Raw genomic sequence first — 23,434 nt, forward strand, 5'->3', positions numbered from 1 at the left:
CCAATAATTCATTAATTGAACGCTTGTTTTATGTAATTTGTCTCTACAGCAAAGTTATACTTCGGTAAAAGAGACGTGATACTTGGATATCACTTAACTTTTATGCGTATTATTGTAAGTTAACAAACATAACTTCACGGGCATTCGTATAAAAAATAAATAAAATACAATTGTAACCCGACTCGTGGAGCCGGATGAGTTGATTTGAATTGAGTATAAGATTTACAGATATCATATTGAAAACTTTTTTTGAAATTGACAATCATTTTGTTATTTTTGTATAACTGTTAATTACATGACAGCATTTGTTGATTCATTAGACTTAACGTGGCAAACCAATAACAGCAATCATCGTCAGATGAGCCCTTCTCAATATGAACTCATGATACTACATGAAGTGAACGGTTTACAATGCGGCTGTTTAAGGCGCTATTATAGGATCGTTCGACTGGAGTCGGTGTTTAAAGTCGAGATGGCGCGTTAAGGAAGGTGCTCCAATGAAATTTATCATGTGGAAAAACATGAAATTTGCACCGAGGTATCAACTTTGCAATGTAAACCTCGCATGTTTGATATGAAAATAGAGCAGCACATCGGATACACATATAAAATATCCATCCTTCAAGCTGGAATTTGTTAAAGCGAGCGAGATATCCTTGCTGACTTTGATGCGGAGTTTTGTATTAATGAGGGTAGCAAAAAGTTATATACCCGGATTAAACGAGAACGACCTGACTAGCGATAGTTCGACAGATACAAATGATACCCCGATAACCACTGATAGAGACGACTATGGTGAATAACTGGTAAAAAAGTAAATAAATCGGACCTGATATGAAGCTATGTGACTGAACACTGGTGAACTGTTTTCTGATAACCTTGCAATTTTTGTTATCTGTTATCATAATGATATAGAACAGCGAGAGGGATATAAGAAAAAGACATAACATAATATAATAATTAAATTGAGAATTATTTTAAAGGAATACTCATTGGATACTCTATTGGAACTCAAGGATTAAGAGGGAGTTTGTTTAAAGCAAATGCTGTAATATTTTGGATAATAAGTTTTAGACGTGAACCTTTCGTGTGGCCAAAGTTGAGAGTATTATAGAGCAGTGTGTCTGTACAGACTTCACACCGCAACTGACGGGAGCCTCATACCTTCATCCATCTTAGATGTAGGCAAAACATAATATCAAAGGCACACGAAAAAACAGGGTGTTGGAGTTTTAGCTGTTTCAAAAAATAAACGCGTGAAATATCTGCAGGCCAAGTCTGAAACGCAAGTGGCTTGAATTTGTAGAATGTGAGAAAAGCGCTCTATAAAATTATTGGAAACAAATATTATTTAAGCAGTTTTACACATACTGGCTGTGAGGAATAACAGTGGGGGAAATCGCTTCTGTGATTAATTATTTTCATTCCTATCGGTGCACAGTTTGGATAGCAAATAGCAGGATAACAGTCTAACTGCACGTAAGTTTATTTTCTTTTAATCATTTGAGTTACGGCTACCGATGTTACGCCGGCCAATTTCATATATCAACATGACTAATACAGAACAAACCGAGTTAAAGCCTTTGATATCAATAAATTACGGGAGTATACTCAATTGCAAACGGGAGAAAGAGAAAAGTAGTTTTCAAACATTTAATTACATTTGTCAGACGAAGAATTTATTTGATTTTTTTTTAATTAATGACCTGCATAAGCGATAAACCTGTGAGTAAAATTGTAAATTATGCATCATAAATAGAAATACATTTAAATGAATTAAAAGTCTTCCATAGCTAATGCGTTTACCTGTCATTCTAAATTACATAAAGTGAAAATGAATCTAAATAAATACAAATATCCATCCAAACATAACAGAGGTCGTCCCAGGCCCATTATGGGTCGACATTTTAGATTTAATGCGTATATGCGGCTAATTAATCTTGCGATTTTGACAAATGTAATAAATGAGCTATCGCGCTAATATGCTGCTTCAAATGGGTGGTAAATTGAGTTAGGTGGTGACTTATTTTACCGATTGTTAATTTTTAAATAAATGAATGGTTTTTGAGAGACAATTTTGCATGTCGACGAGAACCTATATTTCAAAATTCTTACTAAAAATGACAAGCAATTAATAATTAATTAAAGCTTTAAGAAATTGAAATACAATATTTGAGACATCGCCCAAGAGTAAAGATAAATTGAATGTAGATAGTTTCAGTTTATTTTTAGCAAATTAATTGATGTAGGAAGTGTACAAAATTATAGTTTTCACAAATTTGTTTATTAGATATTAATCTTAATATTTAAAGAAAATCTGATTTTATGCCGCTTCCTAAAATAGCGTTCTAACAGACTTAATTGACAATGAAGTTTACTTAGAGTTTACATAAGATTTTCATACTAGAAGTTATTACATCTAACGTGTAATTTATTAGAACTTGTACATATTGAGATGTAATAAAAAACGTCCGAATGAGTGTTTGATTCCCACCGACCGGGAGATTTATCCGCGGTGTACGACCTTATTTTACTGTTTATCTGATCTGCCAAGAACCTCGCCTCTAATTTTTCACAGAGTATAATTGACCGCCTTATATTAAAAGAAGTTCAAAAACGATTTATTACTATTATTGCAGTAATAACTCACCGGTCGAATCTGCGAGAAAAGATGAAGTCGAAATACTAGAAGCTTCTAGCATAATAAAATATAACAAAACATCTGAGAAGCCTCTCCATTAGGAATCAAAACAACAACAACGAAAACCCCAAAATATCACTATTTAAGGGACTGAAAATACAAACGGTTGGAGTACATTGTACAGCCTCCTATCCAGCCGTACTTTGACAGCTTTCTCTCCAGCCCTACATTGACAGCTTCCTCTCCAGCCGTACTTAGTCAGCCTCCTATACAGCCGTAAATTGACAGCCTCCTCCCAAGCCGAACTCTCCAGCTGCACTTTGTCAGCCTCTTCTCCAGCCGTACCTAGACAGCTTCCTTTCCAGCCGTACATTGACAGTCTCCTCTCCTGTCGTACTCTGACAGCCTCCTCTATAGCCGTACTTTGACAGCGTCTTCTCCAACCGCACTTAGTCAGTCTCCTATATAGCTGTCTTTTGTCAGTCTCCACTCCAGCCGTACTTTGTCAGCCTCCTCTTCAGCCTTACTTTGACGGCCTTCACTCCAGCCGTACTTTGACAAGCCTCGTCTCCAGCCGTACTTTGTCAGCTTTCTCTCCAGCCGTACTTTGACAGCCTCGTCTCCAGCCGTACTTCGACAGCTTTCTCTCCAGCCGTACTTTGACAGCCTCGTCTGCAGTCGTACTTTGACAGCTTTCTCTCCAGCCTTACTTTGACAGCCTCCTATCCAGCCGTATTTTAAAAAACCTCCTCTCTAGCCGTACATTGACAGTCTACTCTCGAGCCGTACTTTCTCATCTTCCTCTCCAGCTGTACCTTGACATTCTCCTATCAAGCTGTAATTTGACAGTCTCCTATCCAGCCGTACTTTGCAGCCTCCTCTCCAGCCATTCTTTGTCAGTCTCCTCTCCAGCCGTACTTTTTCAGCTTCCTCTCCAGCCGTACTTTGACAGCCTCCTCTCAAGGTGTACTTAGTCAGCCTCCTTTTCAGCCCTACTTTCTTAGCTTCCTCTCAAGCCGTACTTTCTCAGCTTCCTCTCCAGCCGTACTTAGTCAGCCTCCTCTCAAGCCGTACTTAGTCAGCCTCCTCTCCAGCCCTACTTAGTCAGCCTCCTATACAGCCCTACTTTCTTAGCTTCCTCTCCAGCCCTACTTTCTCAGCTTCCTCTCCAGCCCTACTTTCTTAGCTTCCTCTCCAGCCCTACTTTCTCAGCTTCCTCTCCAGCCCTACTTTCTTAGCTTCCTCTCCAGCCCTACTTTCTTAGCTTCCTCTCCAGCCCTACTTTCTCAGCTTCCTCTCCAGCCCTACTTTCTCAGCTTCCTCTCCAGCCCTACTTTCTTAGCTTCCTCTCCAGCCCTACTTTCTTAGCTTCCTCTCCAGCCCTACTTTCTCAGCTTCCTCTCCAGCCCTACTTTCTTAGCTTCCTCTCCAGCCCTACTTTCTTAGCTTCCTCTCCAGCCCTACTTTCTCAGCTTCCTCTCCAGCCCTACTTTCTTAGCTTCCTCTCCAGCCCTACTTTCTTAGCTTCCTCTCCAGCCCTACTTTCTCAGCTTCCTCTCCAGCCCTACTTTCTTAGCTTCCTCTCCAGCCCTACTTTCTTAGCTTCCTCTCCAGCCCTACTTTCTCAGCTTCCTCTCCAGCCCTACTTTCTTAGCTTCCTCTCCAGCCCTACTTTCTTAGCTTCCTCTCCAGCCCTACTTTCTCAGCTTCCTCTCCAGCCCTACTTTCTTAGCTTCCTCTCCAGCCCTACTTTCTCAGCTTCCTCTCCAGCCCTACTTTCTCAGCTTCCTCTCCAGCCCTACTTTCTTAGCTTCCTCTCCAGCCCTACTTTCTTAGCTTCCTCTCCAGCCCTACTATCTTAGCTTCCTCTCCAGCCCTACTATCTTAGCTTTCTCTCCAGCCGTACTTTCTCAGCTTCCTCTCCAGCCGTACTTTGACAGCCTCCTCTCCAGCCGTACTTTGACAGCCTCCTCTCCGGCCGAACTTTGACAGTCTCCTACCCATCCGTACTATGACAGTCTCGTATCCAGCCGTACTTTGCTAACCTCCACTCTAACCGTACTGTGTCACCCTCCTTTCTAGCCCCAATTTCTCAGGGAATATTTACCTTACTAATTCTAATAAATCTATAAAAACAAAAAAATGTACATTAAGCAAAATGCAAAACACTAAAACAACATTATGTTACATTATGAGAACATACGGGAAAAACTCAACAACATTACAGTCTCCCGCATGTCAGCAAATTAATCTTATAGCGTATCTACTGGATTTTGACATTCTAAGAGGTACCTACATTCAATCTGCATGTTTTGTAAATTGCAAGAGAGGTAATTTCACGCTAAGACACCGCACATCTCCCCGTTCAGACTGACAGGACAATAAGCCGAAAAGACGAGTTGATCGTTATTTATGGGCAGATCCACTTACCCCTTGATTCCTGTGAATGATTTACCATTTGTTTTATGCCCTTTAACGACTTGTAAATTGTCGGATGTAAGTAAAGATTGAAGTCAGCAGCACTTAGGTTTAAGGACGAGTCCCCAAGTTAAGCCATATTTTCATGTTAGTGCTTGTACATTGACGTACCATTTTAATTACCAATGTCGTAGTTACAGATTTGTGGTACAGGTTCCCGTTAGCATTTAAGCTTGTATATTTTCATTAGAAATGGATTCTTTAAACATGTATGCATTTATACGGATTGTAATTACTTCGATCTGCATCTGCTAACTCCACTGCGTAGACTAATACTGATTTAATTTCGTTATAATTACCCATTTGGGATCTGTTTAGCGCTCCTAATTAAAGCCAATACATACATTGAACATTCTATTATCTTAAGAAAATGACCAATTTGTATGCACGCTGACATTAATGGAATACATTGCTTGTTGCGTGAAATTGCTAGACCTGTTAATATGCTAAGTCGAGTGACTGGAGACTTTCAAAGCAGACCAATTTTGCTGTCAGAGCATTTGATATAATTACACTGGAGGGATCCGTTATAAACTTGTTTTAGGTTTTGACGAAATTTATTTAGTTTCATAAACAAAAGCAAAATTGTTTGTCACAAAGCGAATAGCTGTAACATCACAGCAAACTGTCCTCTTTCCTATTAAATATCTAAAATGTATGCGCTATAAAGATATACGTGAATTCTTGTCGGCTTAACCTGAGCATGAAGCGTCCCCGCTGTTGGTCAGTCTCCCCAACGTTGTCCTTAACTGACCGGGCGTAAGCGGACATTCTCTCGTAGTCTCCGCACTGACCAGTGTGGTCGTCTCAGGAACTCATTTCTCCGCTAATCTCCAAGGGATAAGGTCTATCTCTGGTAAAGATTTACTTCAGCCCGGCCGCCTGATAAAAGGCTTACCGATATACCGTGATTGATTCAGGAACGCCGACCTTTTGATGGGAGATGGAATAGCCATTTAATATACTGCTAAACAAATGATGAATTAGGGCTTCAGAGTCTTACCCGAAATGGATTTATGGATTGATCAGTTGTTTACGGTGAAGCTCATGTAAAACAGAAAGGACAATGCTTAGTCTCATTTTGTTACATTTATACATTAAACTTGAAATCTACTGTTTTTAAACCATATCGCTATTGTAGATGTATTTTTATTAGTCGGCGTATTTATGTTAGGTAATGCCGAGAGTAATATAAAGTTAGACAAGGCAACATTAGTAAGACTTGATATAAAATGTCACATACTCCAAATATAAAGACATTAAAGTCCGGCGAAGTGCAAAACAATATGGGGCTATATCGTGATATTTAAGAAGCTGTACGAGTATTGAGTCCCTGCACGCCATCAAGATGGTACAAATACCATTGCGGTTGTTTTGAATGTCATTAAAGGAATTTCTTCAAATTGTACAAACAAATCTAAATCAGAACATATATTTAAGCGACTTGACATTTTCAATTCCAAAAATAACTTGGTCAAAAACATTCGTGTTTAAACGATAAAATGAATACAACTGAATAAAGGATGGTGAACGTATAAAGAGTTATGTAAGTTCTCTAAACATTCAATTTCAATGCGCATTTATATTTGAATTACATATCATCTTCAAGTAGAGACAGGTTATATTACCAAGAACATTCGTTTCTTGGCAAAAATGACAGACAAAAAGCATGAACACGCGTAAAATAATTAGCAGCAGTTTATTTTTCAAATAAATCACGATGGCTGAGTGATGTACACATATATTTCCCGAGACAGACACGTTAGAGGTTCGGCTGTAACTTACTGTCTCTCTTTCCCTAGCATAGCTGCACACAGTTTTCTATAAATAATGATGCTCCTAGATGCATTAGTATTCATGGTGCAAACACTGACAACATATGTTTGATTTGCCAAGTTTCAAAGGATTGAATTCGAATAAATTCAAACACGTGCCATTAATCTTGTTTGACCTAAATGAACATCATCGGAATATCACCAATATCTGTACCATCTAGATGTTGTGCAATGAGCAAGACCTTCGCCTCACAGCTGAGCCAAACAGCTGAGCCAAACAACGAACTACATTCATCATTCTGTATCCCCCTATCTACCGTTGTATCTGAAACACAATTCCAGACAATTGTCTGCTATTCATTGACTGCATTTATTATTTATTTCTGGAAATGGTGCATATTTGTTTAGTTTTTTTTGTTATCATAACAGAAAACAGCTTGTTTTACATTATCTGATACATAATGTATGCATTTGGATATATGACATCCTAAATTATGTCCGTGAATTGAATACTAGGACTATATAGGTTTTAAGTTTGTGCAAGTAGAAGACTGCATTCAAGAACACAGTGTTTTTACTAGGATGTAAATTATCGAAGACAAATTATTACAGTAAAATGTAGTGTGATTTACGCAAAACGTTTATGTCAATGAGGTGCATTAACGTATGTAGATATTAGAAGTGATTTGTGTACCTGAAAGCTCCTGAACGTCCGTGCATAATCACAGTATCACTCAAACGGCACTTAAAGTTGCACATTTATAATTGTTTTACCAGAGCAGGAGCGCCCTAAATCAACGTATCAGGGAGTTCCTGACATCTCCGTCACATCACTAAAACACTCCGTCCGTGCCTTGGCACCAGACACCCCATCCATCCCTGTAAGCAACAACTATCGGGTCTGTAGCGTCTTCCTTCCATATCTAAATCTCCTGAAAGAGCTTGTGGATAGTTTATCATCTTCTTTTTTAACTATAACCATGATAATGGTTATCATAAACTTTACGCCGATTAATACACAATGTCTGGTATAAATATTGGAGGTATCTGCAGAAAACATGTCACAGATTAGAACAACGTCGTTCACATTTAGCAAGACTCGCTTGCACATAACGTGTAAAGAACGTCCATATTGGGACCCGATTCAATAAAGGTTTTAGTCGTCACGTCGAAAAATCTTAAATCTGTAGTAAGTTCACAGACAGCATCAAGTTAATGGTTTTTGTTTCTCTTTTCTGCGATTCATCTTAGATCCTGGCTAAAACAAATGTCATGCTAAAATTTCGCCAAGTAGTTAAAATATGGCACTAAGTTAATTTTATTTCAAGACAAAGGTCTTCATTGAAACATTTCACAGGTTTTAAAAGTATTTGATCCATTTTATCAACCGTTTCTTTTATTAAACTTGATTCTATTGGGAAATTGCCATTTATAAATATTACTTTTCGATGTGAAGGAATGTTATTTTCAAAGATACTCTTTAAGATGTTTGGTTTCTTTTGCTGTTTGTTTCTGTTAAATGCACTAGATTTGGCAATCGAGTCATGAACAGTGGCTCACCTTAGACTGATGAGCGTGTCGCTATTGTTGCTGGTGGTTTTGGCTGTAAAGGTTTTGGAGGTTTCAATGAACTGAAATTGTATTGACATGTTTTTTTGTCTTCTTTACAAGCGCACTTTTTTAAATAGTTTTATAATAAGGTATTTAACAACAAAGTATTATATTGACATGCTTATCAGGGTCTCTCTGTTAGTATAAAAAGTGCATAGCCGCACCCTGTATCGTCCCAATCATACGAAGGTTTACGAGACCTGTTAATGTGATTCCAGTTCGACTCCCCGTCCCCATGCACCTTTAATGCCCACGCGTTCTGTCTCGCTTCCCATGGAGTTTTTCCCCCGCGTTTTCTCCAACCTAAACCGCTCCCCGGCCGGTGATAATGGAGGTGAACCAGTCCATGAACATACGTTCACTGAGTAACGCTCATACGCTCCTCGCCTCATTAACTGGGAAATAATTCTGCCAAGTTGCAGTAATTAAGTCTTCTGAATGTGTTACATTATCTATATATCGTTCACCTAAATCTCTTGTTTTGACGCATTTTTAAGAGTCATACTCTTTACAGAGACAGGTCGTTAAGACGTCATATGCTGTTTTTTTTTAATGAAGTAATGTATGTCTGCGTAAAAACTGTATACACTAATTAGTACACAATGATCACGGATGGGTAAGTGGCGTTATTAAACGAGAGCACAAAACTGCTGTAAAGTCACTGAAAACCCTTGTTCCCGGAAACTAAAATTTGGTTTCTTACATTTCGCAAACGGATCACATAAACTTGTTATATTATAAATGCGAAGCTGGTATAGAATCTGTGACAAACTGTGTGATTGTCCCTTACACAACGCTTACACGACAATGAAGTTTGTTGCCTCTTCCAAGTTTGTGCTGGCACGTCCACGAGGTGAGATCACTATCACAGAGTGAACACGGAAAAACATGTTTCTTGTTGCTGCTTTCCCGACAGGTGCTTGACAAGGAACATAATTGAGGTGTACGTTACCGTTCCTGACATGGACATGTCCGCCTCATCGGGGGGATTTTTAGTCTGGCCTGCAAGTGAAATAATTCCAACATGTTTATGTTTTCGTTAATGGTTTTTAGTGTTTTACAAAGAATTTAGTGCAACCACTGTATTTAATAATGTCTTGGCATGTTTGTTGAACATCCTTCTATGAATGGTTTACAATAGACGATAAGCGAAATTCTTTCTTCGTCATTAAGATTATGGTTAACATTTAATTCGATTTCTTACAGATGTTAACACATTTGCACCGGGCTTTTATTGTTACGCGTAAATCCATTTAACGCTAATCCACTTTCAGAGATTGATGACATATCTCATATTAACCTTTGAATAAATGTTCTAATCCTTTAATCCAGTTATACAATTAAGCAGGTAGAGTTAGTGTTACGGTATTAAAGATTTTGCACAGCGCAAACATAATGTGTGAGGTCTTGCTTTGATCTTCAACTGAGCAGATGGAAGCATACCCGTACATTAGTTCAAGGACTTCTTCAGGACTTTTCAATATATGTAAGATGTCTAAATTCCATCTTACAGTCTCTATAACTGATGCCTTGTTAACACAAACACCGTGACTTAGTTTAAGATTTGAAAGACTGTTACCGTTTTCATATATAGTTGAACATGGACGTTATTTGCAAAGAATTAATATCAGTCTCTCATGGTTAGGAATGCAATTGAAGCAATTAAAGATGCTGACTATGCAAGATAGCTTGGTAATCTTATAAAACTATATTAATAAAATCTAGGCTATAAACTCTCAAAATAAATACAAATATTGACACTAATGAGTTTGCTAGAGAAGTCTCAGTTTCGGAACATCTGACGTTTTAGAGCGTTATTTTACACTGCATGCGTTTCGCTAATACAAGGCCTCGCTGTTTCAAGAATGCCAAGAAATGGTGAATTTGGGGATAATGATGCGCAATTCAAGATATGTAATTACTCCAGAGGGTACTGTCACATTTCTGTTTTGACTATGATGCCAACGCTGATTGTAAGAGAAAAAATATACACAGTTCTCTAATTGATTTCGTTCAAGAAATATATTTTCTTCAACATGCGGCGATTCATATTTTTTATATTGACTATGCGCAATTGTAGACATTCGTGTTACCCGATTCACCATTTAGTTTCACTTCAAAGAAACTACCAACTTTGATAACTAATAGAAATACGTAATTGTAGTTTTGTTGTTGGCCCCAGAAGTAGGAACAGCGATGGTTAGTCTTAGTAAGCAAGAAATATCACTTTGAAGCGATCTCTTATATCTTTTACTTTCGTTACAGAAGGCACAGTGCAGTTAAACTGTCCTTTCTATTTCATATTTATCATATAGCACAGGCCATTTATACATGTTTCGCCCACCGACGCAAATATCTTTTAAAGTCAGTTTTTCGGGGCGTTTTGTATACCTTCCAAAATTAGGTGCGGTTCACTGTATTTTACGTGCCAAATATCTACGTAAAAGCTCAAAGTAAAACACATAAATGTGTTGCATCTAATTGTACAAGCTTTTGATGAACATTTAACTTTTTCTCGTATGACATGGAAGGTATATGATTTAGTGAACAACATTAATTCTGAGGCCTTTTCAGGACATTGTTCAGAAGTCGAAAAAATGTAATTTGAGGACTGGATTGTATAGAAGAGGCACATTTCATGAACATTATTCTATAAAGAGCACACACCAATATTGAACCAGCTGAACACATACAAGTATTCATGGCATTGTCCATTGAAAATCACTGTCGGTCACAGATATATTGAAATATGATGTACACAGGAATCATTAAGCGCAAGAGGTGTGTGTTTGTGTGTGTGTGTGTTTGTGTGTGTGTGTGTGTGTGTGTGTGTGTGTGAGTTGTTTTTGTTTGTGTGTCTTTGTGTGTGTGTTTTTTAGGGCTACAGCTGTTAAACCCCCACATTTATACTGCTATCAACGTAGAAATTAAGTACATGATTTAGAACCCGATACGTTGAATTGGGTATCAGAAATGTTTCTGCAGCGTGTTATCTTGCAAGTTTAAAAGAACTTACGTACAAAAAAGTCGAAAGGTTGGATACTCCGTGCGCATCCAAGAAATTGAAGAAAACAGCGCAGTAATTTATAGCCTAACATGATGCGATTCGCAGTATCAAAGTATCGAGTGTATTGCAAAGCTGCGACAGGACAAGAATCAGGTTTATATTTATAGGCAGAGATAACGACGTGCAAATGTAATTGATATACCTGAATAACAGGTAAGAAAAAAACAAGAAAGAGAAAAAGAACAATTTCAACCGCATTTTCGTTTAAAGGTATTTCATTCATAAAAACAGGTATGCAATTTTCGTTTGTAAATTAGTCTTGTGGAAGACAGTGATGTATGCTCAGTTACGAATCGTTATGATGAAATGGATGTGAGAGATAACATCAAACTTGTTAACATCATAGCGAATGTCAAAGTAATTGCTTAAAGAGTTTTCGGCACAGTTCAAACTCAGATACCGTAACTTAAGATCAATATTAAATATTGTGTCAGTAATTTCATAAATTACATACCAAACACACCCATACATTATTATTCATGTTATTAATAATATTTCTCGTACAAAGCTTTGAAAAGAGATGACAAAGGTTAATTCACGCGCTTTAAGTACCCCAAACCACAGCCAGCCTCCACATTGCAGCTCATTTATTGCAGTGCCCCATTGATCCCACTCATAGATAACATCAGCTCAATTATAGTCGTTATTTATCTGTAAAGTTAACAGGTGCTTCACTGTTTTCTTTGGGCTTCTGTTTTTAACTGTCCACCAGATTTATTATTTGTAAAAAATATGTTGTTTTTTTGTCATTCAGCTAGTGTAAATGTTTATAACAGTGGAATTGAGAGTTACCGTCAGTACGTCAATTCTTTTTTTCAATGTTATTTCATTAATTGGTTCGATATTTCACTCCCACTTTTGTGTTAAACAACACTATTTCTATCGTTTTTTCCCCGATAGAATCATCTTTCTGACCAGAACAGAGCACACAGTTTGCAAAGTATTCAACGATACGTTCTTCTTAATATTTGAGTAACTTGAGCAGAGACAGTATTCTTCCTTAGAAGACCAGTAAAATCCAAACACTTTCATATCAGCAACAGCGACTGTTGTTGCTCGATATCATCATCATCGTCATCATTTATTTTTTTCTTTATTTTTTGTGCCTGTGTTTCTAGTAAAAGCATCGAATGTGTTGTTGTTTTGTATTACGGCATATTTATACAATTTACTTGCTTGCTCACACAATTTACCTGTATTTATTGCTCGTTCGTTGATCATAGACCAAGCAGCGCGTGTTTTGGTTCTTATTTAACAGTTCTTGCACACATAACAAATGTAGGTAAACCATTCCCCCCTTTTCAGACTGTTACCACCTCTGATTAACGACTGCCGCATATTTTTAAATCATTGTCATTATTTATACATCTGTGGTCATTAAAGCCATCTTCAAATATAAACGGCACTTCGTCATTTTAATTTCAGGTTTCGACAATTTTTAATTTGACAACCACCATTTTTTCAGACGGTATAATAAATTTACTAGATTTACCCCTGCCATACCATTTGCAATTTGATTGAGAACTGTTGTACACTGATAGAAGCGGGAATCACATATTTTAAACGGTTGATGTGCGCAAAGATATTGTCAAATGTTTTGCCATTAATGTCAATCACATCTTCAATTGAAAAAGGTATGTTTTCGGTTATGACTTTTAAGCGCCGTAACAATCCTGTGGACAATATGTTAATTAGTCATATTATAAAGAAAACGTAATACTTAAAATATGAATAAGGGACTTTTTGAGTACATGTTTCTGATAGTATCTTTATTTCTATCGTAATATCTTATTGTATTTTCATGTCTTATAGTTTGCTCTTAAATACTTATTAACAACGTTTGCACAGCAGTATAGTAATAAAACAAGCCAGATTACATGAAGAGGAAATATTGTGCAAAGGCTAACGCAAAGAAAATAAGCAATTAAACCAAAATATTCCTTCATTAAATTCTTGTGATGTAAACCTTTCTCAAGAAAGATGATAATAGATATATATATATATATATATATTGTTTTACTAGTAGTATATTTAACAAGGCGGATGGCGTCTTCGAGCAGTCTCATACACTGTTAATTACAACGAATTCCCTGGCGTTTGTTGTCTTGCCTTATGAAACACTAGGAAGTTTTATTTATATTTTTATGAAGTCATTATCATCGTATATATGAAGCATCGTTTGTCCGGGAATCAATATGATGGAACCTGATCCCTCCAGAAGAGGCTTTCATGCTTGTTGCCCGATGATTTGTTTTACTTCCATAGATAGTTCATTCTACAAAATGACTTGAATAAGTAGAAAATCAATCCCTCAAGTCGGAAATTAATCCATGTAATCATGCCGTCCGTGTATTTCAAATTCATTTCTCGTTTGTAAATTTTCAAAAAACAATTGTTCATTTCTATGATTCTTACTTTGTTTCGGTTTTACATTTCATGTTCGTATTTTTGTCGTGTTGATTTGAAGTAAATCAAATTAGTATTTGTTGTAGTACTGGAAATGGCATCGTCCGTAAATTTGATCATAATCGTTGTCCAAGGTCATTGGACAAAGAAAACAATTTACAATATGGACGGCATTGAATTTTATACACGTGTCCGGTATGTCTAAATGAATGGGAGAGATGGTCGGTTGTTCCAGTGTAGTGTATACACGAGGTCCAGTATGTCCTAATGACTGGGGGAGATGGTCGATTGTTTCCAGTGTAGTGTATACACGATGTCCAGTATGTCCTAATGACTGGGGGAGATGGTCGATTGATTCCAGTGAAGTGTATACACGAGGTCGAGTATGTCCTAATGACTGGAGAATATGGTCGATTGATTCCAGTGAAGTGTATACACGAGGTCCAGTATGTCCTAATGACTGGGGGAGATGGTCGATTGTTTCCAGTGTAGTATATACACGATGTCCAGTATGTCCTAATGACTGGGGGAGATGGTCGATTGTTTCCAGTGTAGTGTATACACGAGGTCCAGTATGTCCTAATAAATGGGGTAGATGGTCACTTGTTTCCAGTATAGTGTATACACGAGGTCCAGTAGGTTCAAATGACTGGGGTCGATGGTCACTTGTTTCCAGTATAGTGTATACACGAGGTCCAGTATGTTCAATTGACTGGGGTAGATGGTCACTTGTTTCCAATGTAGTGTATACAAGAGGTCCAGTATGTCCCAATGACTGGGGTAGATGGTCGATTTTTTTAAGTGTAGTGTATACACGAGGTCCAGTATGGCCTAATGACTGGAGGAGATGGTCGATTGTTTCCAGTGTAGTGTAAACACGAGGTCCAGTATGTCCTAACGACTGGGGGAGATGGTCGATTGTTTCCAGTGTAGTGTATACACAAGGTCCAGTATGTCCTAATGACAGGGGGATATGGTCGATTGTTTCCAGTGTAGTGTATACACGAGGTCCAGTATGTCCCAATGACTGGGGGATATGGTCGATTGTTTCCAGTGTAGTGTATACACGAGAATCAGTATGTCCCAATGACTGGTGGATATGGTCGATTGATTCCAGTGTTGTGTATACACGAGGTCCAGTATGTCCTAATGACTGGGGGAGATGGTCGATTGTTTCCAGTGTAGTGTATACACGAGGTCCAGTATGTCCTAATGACTGGGGGAGATGGTCGATTGATTCCAGTGTAGTATATACACGAGGTCCAGTATGTCCTAATGACAGGGGGATATGGCTGATTGTTTCCAATGTAGTGTATACACGAGGTCCAGTATGTCCTAATGAATGGGAGAGATGGTCGGTTGATTCCAGTATAGTGCATACATGAGGTCCAGTATGTCCTAATTACTGGTGAATATGGTCGATTGATTCCAGTGTATTGTATACACGAGGTCCAGTATGTCCTAATAACTTGGGGATATGATCGATTGATTCCAGTGTAGTGTATACACGAGGTCCAGTATGTCCCAATGACTTGGGGAAATGGTCGATTGATTCCAGTGTAGTGTATACACGAGGTCCAGTATGTCCCAATGACTGGGGGAGATGGTCGATTGATTCCAGTGTAGTGTATACACGAGGTCCAGTATGTCCTAATGACTGGGGGAGATGGTCGATTGTTTCCAGTGTAGTGTATACACGAGGTCCAGTATGTCCTAATGACTGGGGGAGATGGTCGATTGATTCCAGTGTAGTGTATACACGAGGTCCAGTATGTCCCAATGACTGGGGGAGATGGTCGATTGATTCCAGTGTAGTGTATACACGAGGTCCAGTATGTCCTAATGACTGGGGGAGATGGTCGATTGATTCCAGTGTAGTGTATACACGAGGTCCAGTATGTCCCAATGACTGGGGGAGATGGTCGATTGATTCCAGTGTAGTGTATACACGAGGTCCAGTATGTCCCAATGACTGGGGGAGATGGTCGATTGATTCCAGTGTAGTGTATACACGAGGTCCAGTATGTCCCAATGACTGGGGGAGATGGTCGATTGTTTCCAGTGTAGTGTATACACGAGGTCCAGTATGTCCTAATGACTGGGGGAGATGGTCGATTGTTTCCAGTGTAGTGTATACACGAGGTCCAGTATGTCCTAATGACTGGGGGAGATGGTCGATTGATTCCAGTGTAGTGTATACACGAGGTGCAGTATGTCCTAATGACCGTGTGTAAGTGTTTAAACTTCAAATTAATTTATTTCTAGATATGTGGCATACTCTTTGTGTGTGTTTTTTATCATTTTATGAACGCACCGCACTTAACATTACACATTAAGTTATGTATGAATGAACAATAAAACGCCCAAACCAAGCTCCACTTCTAGTAATGAATAAATGCAGTCGATCAAATGCAAATATTTGTTTGAAATTGTGTTTTATACGGAGACTCAGAATGATGAACGTAATTCGCTGTTATGCATCATCTACACATGTGAGGAGCGCATACAGTATATTGGTGAGAAGTTAATGATGTTCATTTAAGTTAAACAAGATTAATAGTTGGTGCTTACTATTTTAATTCAACATATTAAAACTTGGCAAATCAAACGTGTTTTTGTTTTCATCATAAACTGAGTTACTTATCTTTAAAGAAAACAATGTGCAATGTTTACTTTTCTGATGATAAAGCAGCCTCTAACTTGCTTGCCGTCCTTGGAAACAATTAACGTGCATCTCTCAGCCGACATAATTTATTTGAAAAACTATTTTCTGTTAATTATTTAACGCGTGTTCTTGCTTTTCGTCTGTCAATTTTGCCAAGATATGTATGTTCTTGGTAATAAAATATATCTGTACGATGATTATATTTGATGTAAATAATCAAGCGCATTAACATTTTTTGTTTAGAAAACGTTCTTAAATCCGCTCAGCATTCTCAGTCTTTTAACCGGTTAATTTGTTTGTCTAGCATGTTGATTTGGAATTGAAAATGCTGTTGAAATGATCGTCATATTTAAAGAACTGCTTCTCATCATGGTATTTGTACCATTTTACGGGCGTGCCGAGACTCTATACAGCTACTTAGTTGTTAAAGAAATATCCCCATATAGTGTTGCACTTCGCCGGACTTTAATGTCTTTGTTCACGAGGCTTACTAGTATTGACTAGTCTGTATTCACTCTCCACATTTTCCAACAAAAATGCGGAGTACGAATTGTCCACAATAACGATTGGGTTTAAAAAAATGTTGTTCGCATTTGCCACAAAAGGTATAAATTGAACAAGATGAGCTAAAGCAGGGTCCTCATTATTATACATTCGCGTGATTAATCCATAAATCCATTTCGCCTGTTGACGTTTCCTACGAAATGAATGAGTTAGACTCAAAAGCCCAAATGCATTATCTGTTAAGAAGTTTATTAAATGTCTATTCCTTCTCCCATCAAGAGGTTCCTCATCTGTAAGACGTTTACCAAGAGAGACAACCTTATTCCAGGGAGATGAGAGGAAATATGAATCCTAAGACAACCTCAGTCAGTACGGAGAATGCGGTTGAATGGTCACCCCCACCTGGTCAGTTTGGATCAGTGTATAGAACTTTAATGTTTGTTAAATCAGAAGACGAGCCGCATTGCGGATATATCGATGTTGTTTGCTTTTCATTACAGTAACTAAAATATAAGAATTTCATCAATAGGATTTTCACAATTTACAGCCATACGCCTAGGTATTGTATTTAATAAAGAGACCTGTCATTAGCGAAATTGGTCAGCTTCGAAAGTCTCGACTATGCATATTAATGTGTCTAGAAATTTCACGCAACAAAGAAAGGTATTCCATAATACCAGCGTGCATATAAATTGGTAAGTTTGATAAGATCATAACATGGTCATTGTATTCAATGGTTTTAATTCATATTAATTAATTATATATCTTATGAACTTATTGTGAAAATGTCAAACCACCGAAATAATTTTATTGCAGTTTAAATTTTAAGGACTACTACATATTACTTAATGCTCTACTTCTGTTGGACTTACTTTTTCAATCGGTGCCTGAATGGGTTACATTGTAGATGTAAAAATTCCTCGAATAAGGCAATGCTTCTATAAATCATTATTCAACCAAATTAACATTTTCACTTGTAAATTTATTGTTGAAAATAATATATATATTCAGTTGAAAATTGCATTGGATTGCATCTTCTCACATTCAATTGTTAATCGTTATGAAAATATATATGTGTCTGATATAGAAATTGATGAAAATTGTAAGAAAAGTATTATCATTGTGCATACCGGAAATGTTTTATTCTCTATATTATCGTTTGAAATATATATTACTCATGGGCTTTAAGCTTATAGTGAATAAACTATCTATAGTGATATTTATTTGTATAGACGTAAATGTCGATAATTACCGCCGTCGAAAGACATTTATGGGGACAAAACACCGTGTTTGTACTGTACCAGTAAGACAGGTTGTTGTTTCATAAACATACACGTACATATACTTACACTCTATAATTTGTTGATGTAATTCAAAATGTACACTTATTTTTGCACTTACCATGCATTACAATTATATCATATACGAGAAAGGTTCATATCTTTTGACGATCTACTTCTGTATAAGCGTCAGTTCTGTTACATTCTGCTTTCATTCGATGGTCACTTGTTTATTAATTGCACTCAGATTGGAGCAGGATGAGCGAGAAAGATGATGTGTGACTATATCATTTGCAATTAGCATTGTTTATGGGGAAGTCAATGACAAGTGTCCACTTCTTTTATTCTTGATATTCTGTCCTTTGAATTGCTAAAAAAAGAAAGATATCATGAATATGGAAAGAAAGCTCCAGGCTTCCTGTTATGTTTATATAGCTCCAAGAGTACACATACATAAGTTAAGCTTCACGAAATAGTATGTGTAAGTATTAAATGTACCTAAATAGTTTGTGTAAGTATCAAATCAACCTAAATGACATGAACAAAGCAGACTTTCATCACTTCGGATTAAATACTATAAAATATCAAAAACGTTGAATGTCATACAAAAGATGTATGGCTAGAACGTTTCCAGTAGTCCTCGCCAAAGGTTTCTTGTGAACGTGTGTAAATGATGCGCTTTAACTGAGGTAGATTAAGATTGATAAATGCTCCGGAAAATTTCCGAACGTCCATGCACAGTCATCGTTTGACTCTTGCGGCACTTAATGTTGCACATTCACCACTGTTTTACCAGAACAGGAGCGGCCTTAATCAAAATAACGACGTCCTCACCGCATGCCTGGCACCGAATACCCGTTAACTTCTGCATGTTAACATATGTCGGGATTTCCAATGCAGATAAATGGTCATTAGATATATATAAACTGTATTCGATGCAGCGTATCGACACCTTTTGAGAAAATGTTAATGCGCAGAGTACAAAGGTTATATTTCAATATTTCAATAAGTTCTTTATTGAAGAAACATTTTAGTGTTGTTTTCTTAAAAAGATAGTTCTTGTCATTGTCTCATTTTTAAGGCAGTCGACGCTGGTATGATGGGACTTGTGTGGCCTTTCATGTCACGTATTGGTGTTGAAGGTACTAGGATAGAACAAACATGTATAAATGTTTTGCAATTCATCACACAAATGATGTATGTAATAAGGTATTCAAATGACTTATTTGAATTTAGTAAGTTTTGACTGTATTATGAGGTTAGATATTTAGCCATTAAATTAAGAAATCAAATTTTATTGTCAATTCAATCAAAACACGCCCATGAAGTGTTGTATTTTGTTATTTGAGCTTTATTGGAGACGATTCTGGTTAACTAAGTATAAAAGATTGCCACAGTAATGGACGGCAAAACATCTTTGACTTTAAAGCGTGTTATTACTTGTTATTCCTGGGAATAAGATGGTAGAAGGAGATTGGTGAAAACTGATTTTAGGTTATGACCGTGAATTTGAACTAAGAGCGGGCATTTTCCTGTTATATGGCAATTCAAGCTCATAAACAATAAGAAGGTTGGTGTTGTTTCTTGACAATAAATAAGAAATGAAATTGTACCAAAGATTAAGGTTGAAGATATTTCTTCCATATGTAATAAGCTACATTGCATGATTTCCAGGATCATTTCCATTTCAGGATGGACATAAACTAATAGAAATATTCAAGATAATCGTGTCAGCGAAATAAAAAAAATATTCCAAGGGCAGACCACTCTAGCGAATTAAGGCAATAAATGAATAGAAAGAATTACAGACATGCTTCAGTGTACAGAGTGCATATTTTGTGGGGTTACAAAAAAGCGAGTTCGTGTATGTTCTTGTATTCTTGATATTCACCATATAGAAGGACTTTGTTTCGTTCCCTTGTATATAATGTTCCGTACTGGAAATAGTTTTACTCTGCATCTTACCCAGCTCACAAAGATATCTGGTGCCTTAAACCTGTTTATGTTATTCCAGTATGACTTCCCGCCCCGTGCACCTTTGATGAGCGCACATTTTGTCCCGCTCCCTGTGGAGTATTTTCCCGCGCTTTCTCCAACCTACACTACTCCCCGCTAGGGGATAATGGAGTTGCAACAGTCCATGTAAAATACACCCATTGGGTAATAGCTCATCGCCTCATTTACTGGGAAATAATTCTGCCAAGTAACATTAATTAAGTCTTCTGAATGTGTTATATTAGCTTAACATCGTTCACCTAAATCTCTTGTTTTGACGTATTTTAAGAGCCATACTCTTTACAGAGTCAGGTCGTTAAAACGTCATATGCTTTTTTGCAATGATTTAATGTATGCCAGCTTAAAAACTGCAAACAATGAATATAACACTGTGACACACAGTTGGGCTTTTGTCTTAATTAAAAATGAACTCTGAACTGTTTTGAAACACAGCAAATTCTTAATGACAGATAAACTTGATGCTTTATTGTACGTTCAAAACAAATGCAATAAAGAGGATGTGACAACCTTTCCGTGTGCTTTTCTCTAACACAAAGAAAAGCTCGTATTCTAGAGCAGTTTCTCAGCTCGTGTTGTGGACAGTTTCTCTCTTTTCATGTCTATGCTCGTGGGGTTCCGAGGCACGCTGAGAAGGAAAATGGTCATTTGGGAACGGACTGTAAATATTTCATTAATTCATTCAAAAACATTGAAACACATAATACACAAATACAACATCTTAACACTTAACATTCAACAAACACACTTACAAACACAACACAAACAGCTATATATGCAAATGATATACTTACCAGAATGGAAACAGCCAACAGTGTACTCCAGAAATGATTATTTAGATTGATGTTAAATATCACGTAATACTTAAATTAAATCTTAATGGAAAGTGCAATGAAACATTTCACTAGCCTGTGAATTGAAGGTGGTCTACCTTTCAGGGAAGAAATCTGTAATTAGAAAAAAACAACATCCTTACAGTGGTCATGATAGGGTAAAAGTTAATGATCAGAACGAGTAATTATATATTTTATTAAATGTTAAGGTGGTGTACAATTCAAATACAATTTAAAACAGTCCTATGACAAAACATATCACTCAGTGTACAAGAACGTTATAACCTCTTCAAGTTTGTGCTGGCAGGCTCGCCAGGCGAGATCACTATCACAGAAAGAACACAAAAAAGCGTACTCCGTGTTGCCTCTTTCACGACAGGTGCTTGACAACTAACATAATTTAGGTGTACGTTACTATTCCCTTTATGGACATGTCCGCCTCATTGGGATTTTCTAGCTTTTGTTTCTAAGTGGAATAACTGCAATATGTTTGTGTCCTCGAGCATTAGTTTCAAACTTTTACAAATGATTTAGCGGATGGACCGTTTTTAATACTTTTTTGTATCAGCTGTTATTTCAATGTGTCTTGACAGATATTTTATGAATGTTTTGCAACAATAAACGAAATTATTTCTATTTCATTAGGATTAAAGTGAATAACTAATGGGATTTCCAAAAGATGTAAAACTAATTCAGTTATATAATTCTCCAGGGATGAAAATATCTGCACAGTGCAATCATTGTGTGTGGCGTCTTGCTTTGATCTTCAACTGAGCAGATGGAAGCATACCCGTACATTAGTTCAAGGACTTTTTCAGGACTTTTCAATCCATGTAAGATGTCTAAATTCCAACTTATAGTCTCTACGACGGAGTCCGTAACACAATACTGGCATATGCGGTGAAAACGCCTGTTTAAATAAAAAAAATGAGGGCCCTTTCCGTTTGCATACATAGTTGAACATGTAAGCACTATATAAAGCAATCAACAAATCGCCATCTCGCATGGTAATAGGAATGCAATTTATGTTGCTGACTTTGCAGTATAGCTTGAAAATCTTTTAAAACTTCAAGCCTAATAAAAGTTCAACAAAAAATATTACCAATATTGACACTTATGAGTTCGCTAGGAAACAGTTTCAAAATATCTGACATGGCGCTAATTTAAGTATTTCCGACAATATGTGTATGCAATATCAGGTATGTTACTTCTCCAGAGGGTACGGTCTGATTTCTTAGTCGACTATAATTCCAAATGTTATTGTAAAAAACAACAACACAAATTAGCAATTATTTCTTTTAATGAAATATACTTTCTTCAACAAGTTATATTACATCTTCTAATAATACAGGTTTTTGCAAGTCCATACACGGAAGTTCAAAGTTTGGTTATTTCGTGTGCATCTAAACCATCGCGGTTAATGAACGTACCACACGTTTATATGAGCACATTGCAAAACATCAACACGTCAATACCCAAATTGATATTTGAACCAGAGATAGCAACGTGAAAATGTAGCTGATATACTTAAATAAGCTGTAAGATGTTTAAAAAAGGACCAATTTCAAACACATTTTCGTTTTAAGTATATTTCATTCATTTAAAAAGGTAGGCAATTTTCTCTCAGTAAATTAACCTTGTCGAAGACAGTGATTTATTTTCAGTTATGAATCGTTCCGATGAAATGTGTGTAAGAGATAACATCAAACTTGTTAACATCATAGCGAATGTCAAAATAATTGCGCTAGGAGGAATCAGCATATTCAAACCTGGGAGTTATATTGAACATTTCTTCTCACTTATATACAGTGTCAGTATAATTTCGTTATTAATTATATACCAAGCACACCTGCTCGTTATTGTTCATATTATTTATAAGTGTTGAAGTAAAGCTACTTTGACAATAAGTATATAACAAAGGTTCATTCACGCCCTGCAAGTACCCAAAACCACAACCAGCTTCTCCATTGCAACCCATTCATTTCTTTGCCCGATTGAACCGACTCATAGATAACATCAGCTCAATTATAGTCGTAATTTCTCTGTTATGTTAACAGGTGTTAATTTATTTCATTTAGGCTTGTATTTTAATAGTCCACCACATATATTTTTTTGTAATACAACATATGTCTTTGTAGCGACAGTAAGTAAATAACGTCGG

At 37.0% G+C, this 23,434-nt stretch overlaps 1 protein-coding gene across 1 annotated transcript in view; it reads left to right on the forward strand.

Moving 5' to 3' along the window:
* The first annotated feature begins 463 nt into the window (after positions 1-463).
* The window catches only part of LOC128213601 (FRAS1-related extracellular matrix protein 1-like), a 63,967-nt gene continuing 40,996 nt past the window's right edge, over positions 464-23,434 (forward strand). The window contains exon 1 of the mRNA XM_052919500.1: positions 464-1,479. The gene's annotated coding sequence lies outside the window, so the exon portion shown is untranslated. The remainder of the gene's footprint in view (positions 1,480-23,434) is intronic.

The sequence above is a fragment of the Mya arenaria genome, chromosome 13 (assembly GCF_026914265.1).
Source record: "Mya arenaria isolate MELC-2E11 chromosome 13, ASM2691426v1".
NCBI classification, from domain to species: Eukaryota; Metazoa; Mollusca; class Bivalvia; order Myida; family Myidae; genus Mya; species Mya arenaria.